This window comes from Chionomys nivalis, chromosome 1 (genome assembly GCF_950005125.1).
Source record: "Chionomys nivalis chromosome 1, mChiNiv1.1, whole genome shotgun sequence".
NCBI lineage: Eukaryota > Metazoa > Chordata > Mammalia > Rodentia > Cricetidae > Chionomys > Chionomys nivalis.
The window spans coordinates 52,073,212-52,091,568 of NC_080086.1; the positions used below are offsets into that span (position 1 = coordinate 52,073,212).

General features: G+C 41.9%; 1 pseudogene; it reads right to left on the bottom strand.

Moving 5' to 3' along the window:
• Positions 1–16,905: 16,905 nt before the first annotated feature.
• On the bottom strand, positions 16,906–17,187 carry LOC130867398 (small ubiquitin-related modifier 2-like; annotated as a pseudogene).
• Between the last annotated feature and the right edge of the window lie 1,170 nt (positions 17,188–18,357).

An 18,357-nucleotide genomic window follows, 5' to 3' on the forward strand; every position in this document is an offset into this window, starting at 1 on the left:
TAGTCAGAATTATAGCCTATGTCATGGTAGTAATTCGATTTTCTTACATTTTTCCCCTTTGCTCCAGGATAGAAGAAAATAGTCCATATTGAATGTAGTACAATTCTTTTTAACATACACAAGCATGTGTCAAATTTGTATTGTTTTCACACACATTAGACAATAATTACAAGGAATAATAAAATTTCTTTATAGCCAATTCTCTGTCCTCAAATGTTAAGTATAACATTCATATTCTCATGCTTTCTTTTGCTTATGAATCTATCTACTTATAATCATATTGTAGTTTAGTGGTAGAACACACACCTTACATATGTTAGACCCTGGATATTTCCAATCCCAGCAATGTTGATTGAGGTTTCTGCCTGGTCCTGCAGTCATTCATTCCCAAAAAATCACATAGAGGTTTACATCAATTATAAACTGATTGCCCCAGTATCTCAGGCTCTTCTTATTAACTAATTCTTAGAACTTAAATTAGCCCATAATTCTTGTCTATGTTGGCCACATGGCTTGATACCTTTTTTGGTGAGGCAGTCACATCTTGCTTTCTCTGTGGCTGGGTCACAACTGGAAACTGAGCTTCCCTCTTCCCAGAATTCTCATTGCCACACCTCTATTTCCTGCCTGATTGCTGTCACCCCACCTCTACTTCCTGCTTGGCTATTGGTCAATCAGCATCTTATTAAAATAATACAAGTGACAGGATAAAAGATCATTGTCCCACAGGACTCCCCCTGCCCCCTATTTATTTATTTATTTATTTATTTATTTATTTATTTATTTATTTATTTATTTATTTAAGATTTCTGCCTTCTCCCTGCCACCACCTCCCATTTCCCTCCCCCTCCCCCATCAAGTTCCCCTCCCTCATCATCCCTAAGAGTAATCCGTGTTCCCTGCCCTGTGGGAAGTCCAAGGACCACCCACCTCCATTCCGGTCTAGTAAGGTGAGCATCCAAACTGCCTAGGCTCCCACAAAGCCAGTACGTGCAGTAGGATCAAAAACCCATTGCCATTGTTCTTGAGTTCTCAGTAGACCTCATTGTCTATTATGTTCAGCAAGTCCGGTTTTATCCCATGCTTTTTCAGACCAAGGCCAGCTGGCCTTGGTGAGTTCCTGATAGAACATCCCCATTGTCTCAGTGTGTGGGTGCACCCCTCGCGGTCCTGAGTTCCTTGCTCGTGCTCTGTCTCCTGCTCTTGATTTGGTCCTTGAGATTTCAGTCCGGTGCTCCAATGTGGGTCTTTGTCTCTGTCTCCTTTCATCACCTAAATGTTTTTCTTAGGGTTCACCTTCTTAATTAGCTTCTCTAGGATCACGCATAATAGGCTCAACGTCCCCTATTCATGGCTAGAAACCAAATATGAGTGAGTACATCCCATGTTCCTCTTTTTGGGTCTGGCTCACCTCACTCAGTATAGTGTTTTCTATTTCTGTCCATTTGCCTGCAAAATTTTCCTGGAGAGGTTGTGGAGAAAGGGGTACACTCATCCATTGCTGGTGGGAATGCAAACTTGTGCAACCACTTTGGAAAACAGTATGGCGGTTTCTCAGGAATTTCGGGATCCACCTACCCCTGGACCCAGCAATACCACTCTTGGGAATATACCCAAGAAATGCCCTATCATACAACAAAAGTATATGCTCAACTATGTTCATAGCAGCATTGTTTGTAATAGCCAGAACCTGGAAACAACCTAGATGCCCTTCAATGGAAGAATGGATGAAGAAAGTATGGAATATATACATATTAGAGTATTACTCAGCAGTAAAAAATGATGACTTCCTGAATTTTGCAGCCCCTGCCCCTTTTTAAAAACAAGAACTCTGAATCTAATATCCTTTGTTTAGCTTTTCTCCTGACCGTCATCCATAACAACTTGCAACCAACATTCTAAGCAAAGGAAAATATCCATAGTCCATTTTTCGGAATGTGGGTGTAGTTTTCTAGGCTACTTCTTGCTGATTGGGAGTGCTAATAATCTTATGGGGACCTAAAGAAAATTTAGAACTATGATCAAGTCCTGACTTGAGTATCCTGTGAGGCTTGATGACCTCAGGCAGAAGTCTTGAATCTGTTCTAGATGTAGAACTCAGACATCTGGACTGTCTACTTCTACCAGAGATTTCTCAGGTGGTCTTCCTTAATCAAACTGGATTTTTCTTAACTCAGAATGAATCCACAGCTTCTCATTTCCTGTGGAAACAAAAGCAAAATCTCTTCTCCAAAGTAACATACCTTTTGACTTCAATTTTGAAGTCAAGATATTTTTAAAATATCTATCTTGGATTAACTCAGGAGCATTAATAAACAAATATCTTTTGGCAGCAGTTTCTCCTTCCTCAGCATTCAAACAATTCAAAGAGAACATAATAACATACAGTATCAAGATTTTCTGTGTGTTTTCCATCATTACATGGCTTTATTTTAACGTCTATTTCTTTTATTTTTATTTTTAATTTTTGGCTTCTTTGAGACAGGGTTTCTCTGTGTATTTTTGGCTATCCTAGAATCACTCTGCAAACCAGGCTGTCCTTAAACTCACAGAGATCTACCTGCCTCTGCCTTCCAAGTGCTTGGATTAAAGGTGTGTGCCACCACACCTTGAACTCAGAGATCTGTTTGCCTCTGCCTTCCAAGTGTTGAGATTAAAGGTGTGTGCCACCACACCCAACTACTCTCCTTATTTTAAGGACTTAATCCTTTTTTTCTTCTTTTTCCCAAGCCTACTTATATTTTTAAACACCCTGTAAACCATTTAGAGGTTTTCTTCATCGGAATCTATCTTTACTATATATCTCTCTTTTTCTGACCACATGACTATTTAATTTGCTAAGGAATATGGCTAGGATTAAAGCTGTGACTTTGACAGCTGGATCCAGCCCATTTCTTAGCTTTCTGAGATTCCAGTCTCATGGCAGAGGTACTGGCTGGAGCCATGTTTATTGGCACAACTCCATGGAGTTTTAAAGTTCCTGTTACCACCAAAAGCATATGGTCAGCTTTTCATCAACATTATTTAAGTGTTTTGTGACAGGACCTCTTAAAAGAGCTGCAAGGTTTTGCAGCTAATGCTGAATCAGGTAGCCTCTCTGAAATGAGAGGGCTTGCCTCTACCAAGCAGAGCCCACCTGAGAAAATGCTGCTATCAATAAGTCATGTTTTACTCTATTCTTTTTTTTTTCTAGAATTACTTCCTGAGTTCTCTCAGGCTTTATGTGGATGCAGTTGTCCACATGGGCACAATTCTGTTGACTGAGGTTTCTGTCTTGCCGGGTCCCAAAGAATCACACAGAGGTTTACATTAATTATAAACTGATTGGCCCAGTATCTCAGGCTCTTTTTATTAACTAATTCTTATAACTTATATTAGTCCATAATTATTGTCTATGCTGGCCATGTGGCTTGATACCTTTTTTGACGAAGCAGTCACATCTTGCTTCCTCGATGGCAGGGTCACAAATGTAGACTGAGCTTCCCTCTTCCTAGAATTCTCATTGCCACACCCCTACTTCCTGCCTGGCTACTGGCTAATCATCATTTTATTAAAAATAATACAAGTAACAGGACAAAAAACCATTGTCCCACAGCACAGCAATACAAAAAATAGTTATATGGAGTGGCCAAGGGTGTAGCTTAGTAGTAGAGAATGTTCCAAGCATACACAGGGCACTGGGTTTAATTCCCTGTCTAACCAGACAGACCACAGATAGTATTCAGGAGATTTACATATGAGTGTGGTCAGAAGGTTAGGGTTAAGGCTAGGGTAAGGATTTGCATTAGGGTTAGGGTTAAGGTTCATCTTATTTCATGAGATGTGGTCTCTTGGGGGTTAGGTTTTCATGCTTGCACAGCAAGTACTTTGCTGAATGAGCTGTCCCCACAGCCTCCAGAAGGTTTTATCCTAAATATTTTTACTGGAGGAGTCAGAGATGGAGTGGCAGGTGGTCCTAAATCACTTGTCATATGATCTGGGAACTGGACTCTGTTCCTTTGCAAGAGTAGTGTGGACTTTTAACTGCTGAGCCACCTCTTTAATCGCCTCATGAGTATTCTTGGTGGTAGTGACATTCCTGTGCTAGCCCCAGGATCAGCAAACTCAAGGAGCACAGAAAGAGGCACAATTTTTTAGTCCTAAGGGTCCTGAGCACATAAAAACCAAGAAGTGTAGCTGTCATCCTCCAGCTACTCTGCCCCAGACATTTCCACTCTTGTGTATAAGTTGGGGTTGTTTTAAGTTTACTTTTGGTTTTGGTATCTTTTAATCCGCCTTGGCCTGGCTGCTGGGAATTGAACCCAAGGCCTTGCCATTGTTAAGAATGCACTCTGTCATTGAGCTAAATCCACAGCTATATTCTCACTATTAACTTCTGACTCCTGCCATGTTCCTCTCTTCCTGCCAGATGGGAGGAAGTCTGGTTTCATAGCAGCCACCAGTTCCATGATGGCTAATTCCCATCCAACCCATTTCTTCTTTTCCATCACTTCTGCGACATTCAGACTGAGGACTCTTCAAGCACTGCTCACTCCATCTCTGCTGGGAAGTTTAGGAGACTGTTTACTTTAAATATACCCTCTTCTGCCTTTCCTTCTGTATTTGAAACTCTCTTTTGCCCTTAGAATATAAGCAAGTCCAAGAGCTTACTTTGGATCAAATTTATCATATTTATTAGTGTTATTTTTAGAGTTTTAAAATTTTTATTTTATCTGTATAAGCATTTTCTCACATGTATATGGACCACATTTCTGCCTGGTGCCCAAGGAACACAGAGGAGGGTGGATCTTCTAGGATTGGAGTTACAGATGGGTGCTGGGGATCAAACCCAAATCCTCTGCAAGAGCAACATATGTTCTTAGCCTCTGCACCATCTCCCCAGCCCACTGTCACTCTTTGCTTTTTGCTTCCTAAGCATCCCCACTTTAGATGAAGCCTTCCATGTAGTCACACCCCTGATTATAAACACTATATGGGACACTTAACAGACACTCTTACAATTGCAGCATCCACTTCTCCTGGCAGTGTAGTTTGGTAGGTCACAAACTGGTGATCTAAAAAGCGAGTCTTCTTTCTCCCACACTGTCAGCTCAGAAGTCGGCGGCACCAGCGGATTTGGTATCTGTCGAGAGACCCGTGGTACCCAGGTCACTGTGCTCTTCTCATTATTCTCTCACAACAGAGAGGGAAACTGACCTTCCTGGGTTCTCAAACCTTACGCATGAGGATTCCACTCTCTTAACGAGGTTACTTCCTCAAGGCTGCACTTCCTAGTGTTAGCACCTTCACAGCGAGGGTTAGAATATAGGAAATTTTCAGGTCCACAGCACTCAATGAATGTCCAGCCTCTCTAACCAATCAGGAGAACCTTTTGATGGTGATGCTAACATCTGGTGCAAAGCCAGTATTTGTGTTCAAACCCAAATTGGCAAAAGCAAAAGCTATTGTACCAGATATTGAAGAACACGCTCAAAGTTCCACAAATATTGTCGTTATGTTCTTGTCATACAAAATGATGAATATTTATCAACTTGGACTTCGTCTAATGGTGCCGTGTTACTTCCTTAGTCTACAACACTTGAGTGAGAAACTCCTTCCATGTGCTGTGCTGAATCTCAGAATAGATCATTAGATCTTTTAAGGGAGACAATCTTTCCTCTTCGTGGTTAGGTACATTAGAATCATGAACTTGTAACCAGCAAAAACGTTACCCTTGAGCCACAAACATAATAGTACTGTTTGGCAAATGAGGGTGATGTTTACAACTGGACCAAATGTGACAGGCATCAAGGCACTAGGTGTACATCTAGGCATCTCTGTGCTTAGTTCTGACAGCATGTCAGTTATAGTTTTTGTAATAGCATGGATATAATTTATTAGAATTCAAATAGAGAATAAAGTGAGCACACGTTTCAGCCCACAGTACTCATTCGTCTATTGCTGACAGTTTCGTGTGTGTTTCAAGTAGAAATAAAGACATTGTAATTGAATAAACATTTTCCTCTCGCTAACTGTGCCCTTTCAGGGTTAACAGGGAGCAAACAGAATATTGTGGAAGCCTTGCAAGAGTAACCACAAATAAGACAAGCAGGGGAGGTGGGTTTCTGCCTTCGTGGTTGCCGGCTGCAGAGGTTGCTCACGTGAGATTGATGGTCTGGTGAGTAATAGAGTTGGCAGACATTAGTAACACTCTGTCTTGCTTTCGGTACAGTTGTTCACTTTTTCTATGTTTAGCATGTTTTCATATTTTAATAAGAATACTGAAGATATATATATATAATCCAGCATTAGCCTGAAAGTTGACACTTCTGATTCTGGGGTTATTTATAGCTTCATCTGTATTTGACAAAGATGCTTTCAACATATGGAAACATGTTTGTAAAATTTAACCTTATTACATTCTTTTTCCAGCCCCTGTGCATTTTATACACATTTACTCTGCATTTTAAACATTTTGATTATATATTGTTACTGGAGTTGGCATGCTTTTGTGGGAGGCTGGAAGGATAAGAGAAATCCATGGCATCTGGAGTTGTGGGTTTTTTTTCTTCTTCTGACAACTGACCAGGAGACTCCATTTCATTTTTGAACCAAGATGGATGAGGTACCAGCCCAGAATCCTTTGTGACTTTGCCAGAAACAAGAGTACCAAGAATGTTTTTTAGCCCCGCACTAAAGTATCCGATGAGGTGTTGGAAACATGTGAACCCGTCCAATATTTTGCGTGGTGCACTTGCTCCCTTCTGGGAGTTGGACTCCATCCACCAGGCAAGCCATGTGAAAGGCATGGGCCTCCGACAATGGTGTGATGGAAATTTAAATAGGCAAGGACCTGCGCCAAGTTTGTAGAGTATTGTTACAGGCTGCCTTCGGTTCAAGCCAGTGAGTAGCCTGGCTTCCTTCCTTCAAGCCAGAAGTTGAAAATGGCTTGGGGTGGCCTTTACAGTTCTGGGAGCGCTCCGACACTCAGTAGAGCTGCCCTGTCTTCAGCAGAAGATGTGTCTGGCCTGGGGTGACCTAGAACACCTCCCAGGGACAAAACCTCTGGGCATTTTGAATCACACTGAAAAACCGCACCCATTGAGAGGACGACATTCCCCTCTGCCTCTGCTTCTTTTCACTTACTGCGCCACTGCGGTGCGTTTCCGTGCTTTATTATGTCTTTTCTATGGAGTTCAGTGAGTGTCGCCTGTGGCCAGGAGCAGAAGCAACTTGGAAGCTTTTCTTAGACAAAAGGGAAGAGAGCTGGCTCCTGAAGCAGGTTTCCCAAGGTCATGGCCACCTCTAATTACAATTCTAATGAAACATAAGGCGATCTTCCCAGGAGATCATTACTTGGTAATTTTTCAACAATAGCTATACCATCTCCTTCCCTAGTTGGAAAATACAGAAAAATGGTCCATCAGCGGCCGTACCATAGATTTCATTTTCGAACTCTGAAATATTTCTGAATCCCTGATTAGTTCCTTGACAAGCAGCACATTTATACACAGTATGAAATATGAGCGTTATCTATGCCTTGGTCTTAATTTAAAATTTGCATTATACAGTATTTATGTAGACCTCCTCTGCAACCTTTCAAGTGCTCCAATGAATGAGTCTCCATTATAGGAGTTTATCTTGAAATATCTGTCCGAGCATTGTAAATAGCGTGTTATGGATCATGTGTTTATTTAGACAAGTGAAATACAACATCCAACGCTTACCGCTGAAAAAAAAAACTAGGCCAATACGGGCATTAAAAATATAGCACTATATATCTTGGGCAAGAAAGTTCTTCGGATCCCACGTGTGAGGATGGGGAATATTTAGACTCTCGAGCAAAGATTACATGTTTCTTGATTCATCTCACAGCACAAATCTACTTCATTTGCAAAGTGATAACCTATTAGCATAACTAAACCGCCTATTGCATGGAGGCTCAGAAATAAAATAAAAAGATTAGCCAGTTATCTTATTTACATATATTGAATTGCAGTAATACAGCCCGATCTCTGCCTCTCATTTGATTCTAATTAAAGCGTAGCAGAGAAACTGCAATCCACACAAGAGCTTATTTTAATAGTCAGAGCTGGCAAAGTCCCAATATCACAATGTAGCAATTAACAGCATGGCTGTATTTGCTATTCATGGTTTGATGTAAAAACTTGTTTATTAAGATGGGCTTGAGGCGCTGGTGTGCAATAGACCTGCATGTAATTAGATTCCAATTATTTGTCTGTTTCTGATATTGTAAACTGGCACTTAGCACATCAGTTAAATTGACACACGGCGCTGCATGGTTTACTCGGTAATTAAAACATGTTCTGTTAATTAGATGATGACCACTTTATTTCAGGGCTCTTGTGTTTGGGTTTTCTCGTCGGCTCTGTTTGTATCATGAGCCACCAGACGCTCCTCTAATGAGTCCTTGTTTTGTTTCAATTACCACCTGCTGTTCAAAAGCAAAGCTTGTTTTAACTAAACAAAATTAATGCTTGTCTCTTCCTTTGTAAGAACTTAAACGTTAGACAAATTAATACGCTTATTATCGAAGTGTTAAGCTCTGGTTTTAAAGCCTGCGAAGGCAATTAGAAGAAAGTTATAAAATGTTGTGGAGTGCAGCATAAATATTGTTTTGTGTATTAAGAGGCATTACAAACAATGAAATATTTGCTGGGGTTGAAAGGGAACATGGGGGCTTAGCCTGCCCACCCCCAAATTAAATTAGCTCCCGCAATTTGTACAGGGATCCAAAAACGAGAGATGCAGGGATGTTTTAGGAGATGGATCTGATGAATGGGGCAGGAAGGCATGCAGCGTAGCCATAATACATCTATGAATGGCATTCGAGTATCCTGGACATCGCCCACAGCTGTTCGCTCACAGCGGATTCCCTTACACGAGATACTCTTGTTCTTCCATGCTGCGTGACTAAATGCAGCTGTTTGTCAAAACTTTGCAAACACTGGGAAGAGGGATGCTTAGTATTTCCTGTGGGTTAGGGCCTGTCCTATTAGCTCAGCTTCCTATGTCACAGCCAACCCCATATTGCACATCTTCTGGAGCCACCAGGGAACAGTTCCTCTTCTCGTCAAAGCACACAAGACATTATTCCCACTAGACTTCTACAGAGGTGAGAACTGCCACCGTGCAAGGACAGAAAGCAAAGGATGACCGCTTATTTCCAGGAATATCTTCGTCACTAGATTTGCAGCACAGTATAGTGACATCAGGCAAGGCTGACGGGTGTGTATCTAAGAAACAACTCTTGTGCACAGACAGGCTGGTGTCGTCGAATGGCAAGAGAAGCTTCTCGTTTGTACTCTTCCACTGCATCGAAGTTAGCAGCTTGGGACTTCTCCTCCCTTATGTAAGACAACTTCAAGGAGGTTTACATGTGTTCTTCTGTAAAGTCAATTCAGAATCATTCAGGGTTCATTTCAATGGGTGTTTGAGCTGACAGCCGCCATCTTTCTTTGCATGTGCATGTGTGTATGTGTTCATGTGTATTCGGTGCACGTATGTGAACACACATATGGAAGCAAGGAAAGAGGACAAACTCAGTTGTTATTTTGCTTCAGTTACCACCGGCCTTGTTCTCTGGCAAAGACTATCTCACAGGTCTGGGCTTTGCCAAGTAAAGAGCCTGGCTGGCAGTGAGCCCCCACGATCTACCTCCCCAGCACTGGGATTACAAGTGCATATCATCATACCAGGCTTTTTTTTTTTTTTTTTACATGGGTTCTGGGGATAGGACTCTAGTTTGGCTTATACGGCCCAGCATTTTATGGATTGAACTTTGTCCCCAGCCTGTCATCTCCAGAATGGAATCATCTATGTCGGATGTTCGTTTTTAGAAAGCCTTTTAACTCCAAGGCAAATCTCGCCCACAAGCGGTGATGGTGGTTTTTTTATACCAGTGCTCTTCTGGAGCAGGAATTGCCTGCTTTCTAGAAACTCAGCAACAGAGGTTTCACTGCATATAACAGATCTGATCTTGGAAGCGCCAGTCCCCAGCGCCACTGCTCTAGCTGCACAAGTTCTATGCCTGTGCACCAACAACCCCCACACTTCCCTCTGGAACTTTAATTGAAAAAAAAAAAAGCCTGCAGCAACTCATTTCTATACCTTAGGGGTACATTGCCAGAGCAATGGGTGGCAAGTGAGCTGAGAGACTTCTATTGATATTAATGGCAGCTGTGGAACAAAATTACTGAGCCCCGCCTGGCAAACTTATTCCTTAATGCTGCGGTTGCCTTAAATTAATATTTTACAAAGACCCAAAGTAATTAGACTGTGTCTTACTAAATGCCCCATTTACTCATTAGATGTTGCAAAATGCATCTTTTGCTGCAGGCCCAGTGGGGCCATGTTAACTATTCTAAAATATATAAATGGCTTCTGTGGGACCTTTTTTAAAATGCTGGTGCAAGGGAAGGCCACAGGCTCCTCACTGGTGACCAATTAACATCGGTCTATTAAGGTACACAACACTGGGGCTCAAGGGACATGGCTTGACTGTGGTTATCTGGACCCAGGCAGCAATGCATTATTTTTAGTCATGTCTCAAGTGCACGTATGTTCTAAATAAGACTTCACTTCCACCCTGTGCTATGAATCTGCTGATTTTGACCTGCGAAGTCTGTTTCATTTTGTATTCCTGACACTGTCAGGATCTTGACTTCTGCACCAACTCTGAGGTTAGGCAGCTAAGTCAAGCCCCATCATTCTTGGCTACGGTGACTGATTCAAAGATGAGTCCAATCCTAAGATGGTACAATGCCTGAAGTATATGCTTACTGGAAAATTGAAGAGAGATCTTGTTTTTCTTCTGGGGGATGAAAGACAGGAAGAAAAATGTACTAAGAATTGTTATCAGACATGTCTGATTATATTTTTATTGAAAATATATTTTATTATTATATTTTATTTAAAAAGTTTTGTTTCAGTTTATGAGCCGATGGCAGCTACTAGAGGGTATTGAATACCCTGGAACTTGAGTTTCAGGGCGTTGTGAGCTTCCCAAACACGGGTGCTAGGAACCAAGCTTGGGCTACCCCCCAATGCAGCAAGTGTTCTTAGTTGCTGGGTTATCTCTCTAGTTCCTGATTGTTCTTTTAAGTCAAGAACTAGCCCAATACAAAGAAAGCAGGGTATGCTAGTCCAAACACTGTGACCTGTATCAAGCCACATGCAAGAACAATTTCTAACTTACACACTGTATTTTTCATATTACATTGTTCTCCTTTCAAAGGAGACAGATCCCCCAGCTTAAGTATTAAGTAGATTATTCATCTGAGAGCCCAAGGAGAGATCTCCGAGTATTTAGTGATTCTTTGAAATGAGAAAGTTTATACTATGTGCATTTCTTCAAGGCAGTCACACAGAACCCACCTCAAAGAAAGTTCCAGAAGGTCTCTGGTACTAAAATTCCCAGAAGATCAGGAAGGAGAAAAACAGCAACTGTATAGATTCTGGCAGGAGACATCTGTCTAATATGTGTCAATTTAAGGGCCCCACCTCAGCCCCAATGTTCAAAAGAACATGCAGGAATTCTCTAGACAAACTTGGAGAGAAAAAAGTCAGAGGGTTGCGGAGGATGGAATTGGTTGTGCTGGGAGGCAAGAGGTGAAATGGATCTGCGTATGAATAAAGGAAGAAATGCTTTAGAGGGGAGCTAAAAATGGGGCTACCGACTGTTTTGTTTCCGAGGCTGTGTGCTGGTGTGTATGTTCAGGCCGTCCTGCCTCACGCATGAGAGGATGCTCTAAGACCATCCGCGCTTCTCTGAAATTGCAGGTAGCGTCAAACCCTTATACCTATGTGTTTTCCCATACACAACTACATAAGAAAAGGAATAATTCATAGATTAGAGACAATCAAAGATCAGCAGCAAAGCCTAACAATAACAGAGCAATTATAATAAACACTGCATTGACAATTATGTGTGGTTTCTCTCTTAAAGTATCCTAAGTATTTCCTCCTCATTTCTCTTAAGAGGATCATGTTATGACTTCTCTGTGATATATCTGAACTTTCAACATTTTACACTTTCGGGACATTATTAAGTAAATTAGCTGGTCAAAAGTACCACATTTGTCCTTTTCCTGACTGATCAGGGTTTTTACTAGTGACTGGCAGTTGGGTAGTGTATAGCGCACTGATACAGCAGATGGAAGAAGATAAGGAGGCCTGGCAGGATGCGGATGGTCCAAGATTTTATTATGCTCTTCAGAATGGCATGCAACTTACAACTTATTCTTATTTTCCAAAACTTCCCACTGAATGTCTTTCTGACTAGGGTTTACTTCAGGTAGTTAGTAGAGTGGCAAACAAAACCCACAATACAGGGCATACCAAATGGTCAGTGGCCAAAAGCTATTTATGTCCCATGGTGCACCTAACAGAGCACATAATCGCAGCCAGTTTTCACAGAGAGGTGCTCGCACTAGTTTAATGTCGCAGACTACAGACACAGAAGTCAAGTCTATGGCACCACCTTCCTAGCATCTTGTGGGCAGTCATCCACATCTGTCTTACGAGGCATGATGTCGATGAAAACGCAATGGCGGCGCAAGACAAAGCAGAGCTCAACTCAGCGAAGCCGTTCCTGCTTTCCAGTGCCACCGGAGTATGGTGTCAGGCCCATCAAGAGCCTGTGTCTGGTGCCAGATTGTGAGGTCTAACCCTGGCTTCACCTCCAGCCGTGCGACCTTGGATATGCGCATTTACATTTCTTTGACTTTGCTCACCGTTTAGAAAGTCAGGATAGGCTGAGTTTGAGGAAGTGGCAGTGGCTTCACACTCATATTCACAGGAAGCAGGAATCGCGTCTGAGTCAAACCGATGCCTCTGTGTAGTAGTTCCCTACGGCTGCACTGACAAGGAATTAAAATAGCAAGAATTTATTCTCTTATGCAGAGGAGTTAGTTCTGCAGTTTAGCAATGCAGGTGTCCCCAAGACCACGATTTCCCCAAAGCCTTAGAGAGGAAACCTCTTTGCCTCCTTCAGTTTTTGACTGTTGTGGCGGTCCCCTGGGCTACTCTGAAGCTGCATCATGCCGGCACCTATTCCCAGCTTCATTTGACATTCCTGATTTGGGAGTCACAGTGTCTTTACAGGGACACCACCCATCATTAGATTTGGAGCCTACCATAATTTGGTATGACTTTATCTTAACTTTCTTTTAATTAAATTTTTGTTGGTGCATACATGTGCTTGTGTGTGCATGCTCATGTGTGTGCAGGTGTGTTTATGTGTAGAGGACACAGGTCAGCCTTAGACGTGTTGATTAGTTGCTGTCACCTTGCCACAAACTGGACTTGGTTGGAAGGAGGAAAACTCAGCTGAGAGTTGCCTCCATCGGATTGGTCTGTGGGTGAATCTGAAGGGTATTTTCCTGTTTGGTGAGATTAATGATTGATGTGGAAGGGCCCAGCTCACTGTAGTTGATGCCACTCCTGGGCAAATGGTCTTGGGTTGTATAACAAAGTAGGCTGCAAGCAATGGGGAGCAAGTGAGTAAGCAGCATTCCTCCATGGCCTCTGCTTCAGTCCCTGCCTCCAGGTTCTTGTCTTGAGCTCTTGCCTTACTGTCCCTCAGTGATCAGTTATGATCTGGAGATGTAAAGCCAAATAAATCTTTCCTCCCAAGCTGCTTTTAATCATGGTATTTATCACAGCAGTAGACAGCGTACCAGGACACTCAGACAATGTTCCTCTTAAAAGGGAGTTAATAAAAATTAGGAAATAATCTATTTCATTGTAGGAAGTTTGCATTGCATGTGTTAAGCTCAAAGACAGTCTCCAATAAACTTATTTAACTTTGTCTGCTGCAATATCTCCCTGTTGTATCCAGAATGTGGTTTACTCTGTATTTATACTGGAGGAAGGAGGCTGAATGATTTTGGATTTTATGGGTTGGTTTTTCACCATAGTTGGAGACAATCAACATCATTTCTTCAAACTTTTTTTTTTTAATTCTGGTCTCTATTTTCCTTATAAGACTCCAGTTATACGGTTAGATCATTTGGTCTTATGTCACAGTTTGCTGAAATTCTCTAAATGCATTTAGACTTCCCCTTCTCCACACTCCAGAACAAATATCTCTCATTGACCTTCCTTAGTTGATTAGTGTTTAGTGGCCAGTCTTCTATTAAACCTCTCTGATGAGTTTTAAAAACAGCAGATTCTGATTTTTGATGTGGCAATTTCCAATGGGTTCTTCAGAAAATTTTCACTTCTTGTGTGAAATATCCTATATATTTATCCTTCGATGTAAAACATATAATGCGGCTGCAGCAGTTATGCCAGCATGCCTCTGCTAGGCTCAGCAGCGAGCTTATCGATGGGTATGTTGTTATTGGTTGTTTTGGGTATGCATCCCATCCTCTCATCTGTTTCCTTTCCCTATTAAACTATTAAAACATGCAGACTCCGCCACAGGTAAGGTGGGATCAAACCAGGGATGTCCTTCCCTCCTCATGGAGAATGAGAGTGGCATGGCCAATTCCTCTAACTCATGAGGGCTTCCCAATGTGATCCTGAAGACACAGTGGACCACAGAGAAGGCGATTGGGACTCCCCTTTCTACTGCAGCCTGTACGTACTGTGTCATCATGCTTACTGGTCTTCGTTCTGTTTTCAACATGACAAAACAAATTGCAAGAAACAGCTCAGTAAAACAGACAGTAAGGAATTACCTGTTTTTCATGCCAGAAGACTGTGCAAGTTTGCATAGCTGATTCAGGTGTTCCAGGTATTCCAGGCTTGTACTCCCTTGGGAAAGACATTAGGGGTGAACCCTGAGCTGCCAGAATAGTATAAGTAACACTAAAGACTCACCAAGGGAGCCAGCCACCCGTGAGCATTACTGGGTGGTTAAGGGACTGGAAAGGAAGATTGACAACCCATGCTTGAAAGCAATGACTAGACCTTCACAGGGCTGCACCAGCCATCAAGGCCAAGGGTGCTCCATAAACTCCTTACTCCGAGGTCTCTGTCTCCAGCAGTAAGGGATAAACGAGAACTCCTGTCTCCTTCTCTTTGTTTTCCATTCTAGTTAGAACGGTGCCTGGTATACGGCCAGTGTAGATAGCCAGCGCTCAAATGTCCATCTGAGTAAATAAACAAATGTTGTATTCTGATTTCTTCTTATACTTTCACCTTTTCTCCCTCTAGCACATATCAAACCAGCCGACATAAATAGTTCTCACATTTGCTCTCTTCCTACTTTGTCATCTTCCGAGAGCCTAAGTGCCTTGAACAGTGGCGGCATGAACAGCCATTACTGGAACGGCTGCTTCTGCCCACAGTGTGAGTGTGTGCGGGTGTAGAGACGACAGGTGAATGGATACAGTGGTGGAAAACGGGATGTGTGCTCACTAACACGGGGAACACTCGGGCAGGAGAGAATTTTCCTGTTTGGATAATAACAAGCCACGAAGGCTACTCTGAAGGACCTTTCTTCTTTTATTTTTTGAATCAATACCACTGTGAATTTTAATATGTGTATTTAAATGGGTACCTCTGGCTCAAACCTTTTGAAAAAAATTGTGGCATTTTTAATAATTCATAGTAAGGCTGGCATAAAGAAACAACTCCTGACTGATAGGATTATAATGGAAGGAGTTAGTTGAACACCAAATATTTGCAAAATCATTTCAAAAGACATTTGAGGACTAACTGCCATGAGGCTTCGTGTAACTACCGAATGTGCTTAAACAGAAAGAGGGACTATTGTCTGAGAGAGCAAAGCATTGGGTTATTCTTAAAGAGTGGTTTACTATGCCCATAAAACATTTCTAAAACTAGAGTTTCTTAATCACACAGTCAAGTTATGATTTGCATTGGGGAGGAGCACTGCTGGACACAGAGCTCCCAGTTCTCCTTGTTCCTAAGACAAGAACTGTGTGTCTCTCAGTTGAAGGTAAAGGGGAAAGCCTTCGGTAGGCTGTTTGATATCCATTGGAAACTTAGTGTGCCACCCTGCAGTAACATGGAGGCTTCAGGTATAGCCATTTTAATAACCACACTTCCGACAAAACAAGGGTTGTGACGTCAGCAAGGCATTGTTTTACCACACATGAAAGTCATCTGAAGAAAGAATCTCCAAGCAAAAATTTCTACAGTAATAGATTTTGATGAGTATTTTTTTTCTCTCCAAAATGTTCTGCGGATGCTTGACATTGTAATGGATCACGCCAGATTACGTCAATCATATGTCACTTAGAACAGCAACCTCCGAACCACAGCGTGGCTGTGAAAGATGGAGTGGTAACAGGATGCAGTCAGGAGGCATTGATTTTATTTTTCATTTTAAATGAGAAGTTTATTTAAACAACAAGATGCTTGCCTTGAAGGGAAAACTCTCCAGAATCATTTTGTTCAAGCGTAATTTATCCCCCCTTAAAGACAGATTGCCCTACGTGTAACAGGTATGGAAAAGAAAGTTACACAAAACTGCCCTTGGCTTTACAGTGGATGAATGAAAACCCTGAAATTCTCCAATCGAACAAGGCATGCAAGGGTTTTATGGTGTTGAGTTGTTTTGCTACAACAACGAGAGCAAAACAACTTACTGGAATATAAAGAGAAGAGGTGAATGAGCATGCTACCCAGGCGAGATTTGTACAGAGCCAGTACTGTCCCCGAGACCATCTCCATCTGAGCTCAGCCAAAACAGAACATTCCATTTAGTTAAAAGAAAAGGAGAGAGGGAAACGAAAAAGCAAAGAACACAATGTGCTTGTGCACACACACTGATTACTTTGTGTACAATGAAGGAACAGGAATGGGGAAACGCAAGGACAGAGAAACTATACTTTGGTCTAAGGAATGGGGTGGAACTAAATTATGGCTTTCTAATAGAGAATGTATTCCTGGGCTGTAACAAACTCTGGAGTAAAGTAGCAGATTCCCTTTCTAGTAGACACCTCCTGTCTGCCGCCAGAAGATTCCAGTTGTGTCTTCATTCTCCATTTCCAACTATGTAAATGTGTCTGTTTCATTGGTTGCTCATTGAGCTGGAATCTGATCTGTCTTGCTGATAAACATAGTCATTCAAATAGGCTTTCCTTAGTTATTAAGCGGTGTCTGCCTCCTGACCTTGAACTGCACCACAGAACCTTCCTTCCTTGCCACCTTCAAATTAACATGATGGTTGTTCTCAGACTTGAGTCCTTCCTTGGGTTTCTCATTGGCCATGGCGAACACCAGAGTCTCCCCAACTGCTGCTTCACAAAGAAGGAACCAGGTCCTCCCTGAAGGGGCAGCAAGACGCAGTGGGGGTGGCAGAAGGAGGCAGTGGTGGTGGCACCCCGAGGTATCCATTTTTAGAAAGAAAACACAAACAAAGAAAATACTAAAAAATACTTAATACTTTATACCTGACCATCAAATTAAGAAAGGTTTTAAAATTCTCTCTGGAATATAGACACTAGAGAACAGCCTTTTATAGTTAGTGTCTTCATAGAAGGCATATACTAGGAAGAGTGAGTGCCCAGACAAATATTTTAAAAAATCTAAGCTATCAATTCACAAACATTGATTGAGTTCATTCTCAAGAGAGTGACTTAGGGCTCTCTGAGTGGAACACAATATTCAGCATATCTTTTAGGGTGGGGAGTGTATGGACACTTTGCCACACCAGGACTAGGGCAAATTCGTCTAAAGACCAAGACGCCCAGGAAGGAAATACAGTGACTTGAGGCTTTCTGTTCCCCACACAACGTTTCTTAAGAAGCTTTAGTTCTTCTGGATGTTTCTGTAGGCGTCAACAATGTCAAGGTCATGAGTTTCTTCCTTTGTCTTCCCTTTTATGTGACCTCTGTCGTCTCGGCTCCAGAGGAAATGACAGCACTTTTTTTTTCTAGCACTTTTTCAAAAATGGAAACTTTTCTCCTTGGTTTTCACATCTCTAAAACTTTATTCTCACGCAGCTTTAGTTCTTGATGTCTGTCTTCAAATAAAATTTAATATGAAATCGATACAAAGTGCCAGACGGAATGAGGCCGATACCATTGAATATGGCTGGCCGACGGCTGTTAACACTTGCGAAACCACGAATCAGTTCTCGAGTACGGCTCTGTTTCTGAAAATCTATGGTGCATTAAACACTTCTGAAGGGTGTATCGGTCAGCTTTCTGCTACTGTAACAAGAACCTGAAACAACCAGTTCATAAGGAGAAAAGGTTTGTCTGTGGGAAGCACTTTGGACACATCCAGTCTCAGCTGATAGAGAAAGGTCTCTTTGGTTCTTAGCTGGAAGTCAGTCCTTTACCAGTATGTACCCCTGCTTTTAGGACAAGGCAGCGTACTTTGACAGCTATGTTTGGCAAACCAGTTCCTTACTGTCAGGGCAAAAAGAGAGAAAGA